We start from the raw sequence: 5,121 nt of genomic DNA on the forward strand, positions 1-5,121 counted from the left end.
TCGCACCTATCTTTCCTTGATGATCATTTCACAGGTGTAAAACAATGTTCGCACCTATCTTTCCTTGATGATTATCTCACAGGTGTAAAACAATGTTCGCACCTATCTTTCCTTGATGATTGTCTCACAGGTGTAAAACAATGTTCTCACCTATCTTTCCTTGATGATTATGTCACAGGTGTAAAACAATGTTTTCACCTATCTTTCCTTGATGATTATCTCACAGGTGTAAAACAATGTTCTCACCTATCTTTCCTTGATGATCATCTCACAGGTGTAAAACAATGTTCTCACCTATCTTTCCTTGATGATCATCTCACAGGTGTAAAACAATGTTCTCACCTATCTTTCTGTGATCTTTTCACAGGTGTAAGGCACTACGTATTTTACCTGTCGTTCTCTGCTCCTCTCCCAGGGATATTGCACTACGTTTTATATATATACACCTGCGCATGACGTACGGTCTAACAGAACACAACAATGGTTTCATTTTACATCTGTTTTTTTGTCACTGGTTCTCAGCAATTGTTTTTCACGTATCATTGTATCAACAAAAGCTAATAATACAAAAGCTAATAATACAAAATTAGTATATAGGTATTAATAGTTCTTTGTGTACTGAACCACAGCTATCGGTGATATTATCCTGATATTGTCACATCTATTCCTCTAGTCCTGCCACAGAAATTTCAAAGGCTTTCATCGTCTGCTTGCTTCACAGGTACTTCACAGGTACTTCACAGGTAGCAGTGTTTCGTTTGCCTGAGTGTTGTCTGCTTGTTGTTGTGAGCGCGGTTACGGGTTTTTTCTCCGTAGCGCTGGAACCTAGCGCCACTCAGTTCATTCTGTTCTCTCTCTCTCTCGCTCGTTCTCTCTCTCTCGCTCGTCCTCTCTCTCTCTCCTCCTATGTTTCTCGCTATTGTTGTATGATAACCGATCAATGTGTGTTGCCGTTGCCTAGTGCCGAAATGTTGGGTGCAGTTGTTCTCGTTCGGACGCGCGGGCGCCACACACATACGGCAGGCGTGTGGGGGTGGTGCGCAGGCAGGCAGGCAGGCAGGGGTGTGGGGGTGGTGCGCAGACAGGTAGGGGTGTGGGGGTGGTGCGCAGGAAGGTAGGGGTGTGGGGGTGGTGCGCAGGTAGGCAGGGGTGTTGTGGGGGTGGGTGCGCAGCAGGCAGGGGTGTGGGGGTGGTGCGGCAGGAGGCAGGGTGTGGGGGTGGTGCGGCAGGCAGGCAGGGGTGTGGGGTGGTGCGCAGTTTGTGGTGGTCAGGCAGGGGTGTGGGGTGGTGCGCAAGGCAGGCAGGGGTGTGGGTGGTTTCGGCAGCAGTGGCAGGCAGGGGTGTGTTGGCGCAGGCAGGCAGGGTGTGGGGGTGGTGCGCAGGTAGGGCAGGGGTGGTCGGGTGGTACGCAGGCAGGCAGGCAGGCAGGCAGGCAGGCAGGCAGGCAGGCAGGGAGTGTGGGGTGGTGGCGCAGGTAGGCGCCAGGCAGGGGTATGGGGTGGTGCGTAGGCTTGGCAGGGTGCGGGGGGTGGTGCGCAAGTAGACAGACAGGCAAGGGGTGCGGGGTGGTTGCGGCAGGTAGCAGGGGTGTGGGGTGGTACCTCAGGCAGGCAGCACCAGGCAGGAGTTCAGTGTGGCCAAACAGAGAAGGGGAGAAATCCTTGGAGACAGAGCAGGGGAAGGCAGGAGCGACGAGGATAACTAGTGAAGGCGTTGGAGGGACGAAGGGAGGAAGAAGTGTCGCAGAGAAGGAAGGGAGGTATGGGAACTATAACAGATGGATTTTATATAAGAGGCTGGGAAAACGGACGGATATATATCTCGTATAGTTTTTCAAATGGGCGGGTCGATTGTGTAAATGTCAAACCAATTATACATCTTTCGTGGAAATGGTTAGCTAGAACTGTTTATGCAAATATATACTGCTGATGGTGCTGCTGCTACTGCTGCTGCTGCTACTGTAAGGGGCTGATGCTGGCTGCTGCTGGCTACTTGCTGGGCTGCTGCTACTGGCTGCGTGATGGGCTTGCTGCTCGCTGCTACCTGCTGGCTACGCTGCTGCTTACTACTGCTATTTCTGATACGGCCTGCTAGCTGCTTCTGCTTACTGCTGCCTGGGGTGCCTGCTGCTAACTACTACTACTGCTGCTGCTGCTACTACTTAGTGCTGCTCTAGCTGGGGCTGCTGCTATCACTGCTACTGCTGGCTGCTGCTGCTGGGCTGCTGCTACATGCCTGGGGCTGCTGCTACTACTACTACTACTACTGCCTGCTGCTGGCTGCTGGTGTGGGTGGTGTGTAGTGCTAGCTGCTGTGCTACTGGCTCACTGCTACTGCTACTCTACTAGTGCTGCTGCTGCTGGCTGCCACTGCACTGCTGCTGCTACTGCTACTACTATAGCTGCTGCTGCTGCTGCGCTCTGACTGCTACTACTGCTGCTGCTGCTGCTGCTACTTGCTGGCTACTACTACTAATACTACTAACCTATGATGCTGCTGCTATTACTGCTGCTGCTACTACTGACTCTGCTCGCTGCTACTGCTACTGCTACTGGCTACTACTACTAGTGCTGGCTGCTGGCTGTTGCTGCTGCCTGCTGCTGCCAGCTGCTAACCTGCTGCTGCTACTCGCTACTACTACTACTGCTGCTGCTACTACTGCTGACTGCCTAGCTGCTAGCTACTACTACTAAACTGCTGCTTCGCTGCTGCTACTGGCTACTGCTACTACTACTACTACTACTGCTGCTGCTGGCTGCTACTGTCTTTACTGCTGACTGCTACTACTACTAGTGGCTGCTGCTGGCTGTTGGCCTGGGCTGCTGCTGCTGTACTACTGGCTACTGCTCTACTAACTACTGCTTGCTGCTGCTACTACTAGCTATACTATCTACTACTACTACTACTACTACTACTACTACTGATGCTGCTTGCTACTACTACTTACTACTGATGCGCTGCTATTGGGCCGCTGCTCGGCCTGCAGTCCCTCTCCCGCTGCTATTGATACGTGAATCGTGTGGGTACACACGGTGGACGTTCACGCAGCGAGAGAGGGCAGCGCAGAGCTGTGAAAGCAAATATTTGCGACTCTCCCGCGATTGATAATCCGTCTAATATTAACCAGCACACCGCCATGCCCGTCGGCATCATGTTCCCGTGTAGCGTATAGTCCCCTATACTAGCTAGCGCGGCCCTGCTGCCAGAGTAGTGGCGATATGTGATTGCATTGATAGCGAGAGAGGAAGTCAGCTTGGGTGAATAAGAAGGGTGGGTAGGGAGAGGGGGAGGGTGGAGGCCAGTAGGGAGGAGGGTGCTAGATAGAGGGTGGTAGGGAGCGAGGGGGAGGTGGCGGCCAGTAGGGAGGAGGGTGGGCTAGATAGAGGGTGGGTAGGGAGGAGGCGGGAGGGTGGAGGCCAGTAAGGGAGGAGGTGGCTAGATAGAGGTGGGTAGGGAGGAGGGGAGGGTGGAGGCCAGTAGGGAGGAGGGTGGGCTAGATAGAGGGTGGTAGGGACGGAGGGGAGGGTGGAGGCCAGGAAGGGGGGGGTCGAACGCTAGATAGATGGTGAATAGGGAGGAAGGGGGAGGGTGAGGGCGCCGCAATGAATGTTCCTCTATAGCCTAGTGCCAGCCCTGCTGGCAAGAGTAGCGGCGATAGTGTGATTGCAATTGATAGCGAGAGAGGAAGTCAAGCTGGGTTGATAAGAGGGTGGGTAGGGAGGAGGGAGGGGAGGGTGGAGGCCAGGAAGGGCGGGGGGACGCTAGATTAAGAGGGTGAATAGGGGGAGGGGAGGGGAGGCCAGGAAGGGGGGGGACGGCTAGATAGAGGTGAAATAGGGAGAGCAGAGGGGGAGGTCGGGCAGGAAGGGGGCGGCTAAGATAGAGGTGAATAGGGAGGAGCAGAGGGAGGTTCAGGAAAGGGGAGGAGCGGCTAGATAGATGGTGAATAGGGAGGAGGGGCGGGCAGAAGGGGAGGTCCAGGAAGGGGGAGGACGGCTAGATAGAGGGTGAGTAGGGAGGAGGGGGAGGTGGAGGGCCACGTAGGGAGGAGGGTGTGCTTAGATAGAGGGTGGGTAGGGAGGAGGGAGGGTGGAGGGCCAGTAGGGAGGAGGGTGGCTAGATAGAGGTGGGTAGGGAGGAGGGGAGGGTGGAGGCCAAGGAAGGGGGGGGACGGCTAGATAGAGGTGAATAGGGAGGAGGGTGGTTGATATAGAACTGCTAGGGAGGAGGTGGTGCGATGAGGGCCAGTAAGAGGAAGGGTGGGTGACGGACGCTAGTAGGGATCTCTACTAGGGCATCAGAGGGAAGAGGGAGTGGAGTGTGGAGGAATTGAATATGGAAGATCCAGTGGTGGGCAATGGAAATTGACTACGTAGGGACAGGATGGGCCGAAGGAGGTTGGCAGTGAATAGGATTCNTGATATAGAACTGCTAGGGAGGAGGGTGGTCGATGGAGGGCCAGTAAGAGGAAGGGTGGGTGACGGACGGCTAGTAGGGATCTCTACTAGGGATCAGAGGGGAAGAGGGAGTGAGTGTGGAGGAATTGAATGATGGAAGATCATGGTGGGCAATGGAAACTCCCACCCACAATCCTACTCTCCCACCCACAATCCTACTCTCCCACCCACAATCCTACTCTCCCATCCACAATCCTACTCTCCCACCCACAATCCTACTCTCCCATCCACAATCCTACTCTCCCACCCACAATCCTACTCTCCCACCCACAATCCTACTCTCCCACCCACAATCCTACTCTCCCACCCACAATCCTACTCTCTCACCCACAATCCTACTCTCCCACCTAGAATCCTATTCACTGCACCTGCCTTCGGCCCATCCTTCCCTACGTAGTCAAAGTAGGATTGTGGGTGGGAGAGTAGGATTGTGAATGGGAGAGTAGGATTGTGGGTGGGAGAGCAGTAGTAATGGCAGAGTGCTGCTGCTGATGTAAACAATTTAACAACGAGGTCGGCGTTTTACAATAATATACACTTTATTTATTTTCGTCACCACATGTATGCGAATCGTTCTGCACACACAGCTATACATATACAATAGTCACACAGGTCCAATTAAATATATATATATATATATATATATATATATATATATATATAT

The sequence above is a fragment of the Priapulus caudatus genome, unplaced genomic scaffold (genome assembly GCF_000485595.1).
Source record: "Priapulus caudatus unplaced genomic scaffold, Priapulus_caudatus-5.0.1 Scaffold2607, whole genome shotgun sequence".
Classification (NCBI taxonomy): Eukaryota; Metazoa; Priapulida; class Priapulimorpha; order Priapulimorphida; family Priapulidae; genus Priapulus; species Priapulus caudatus.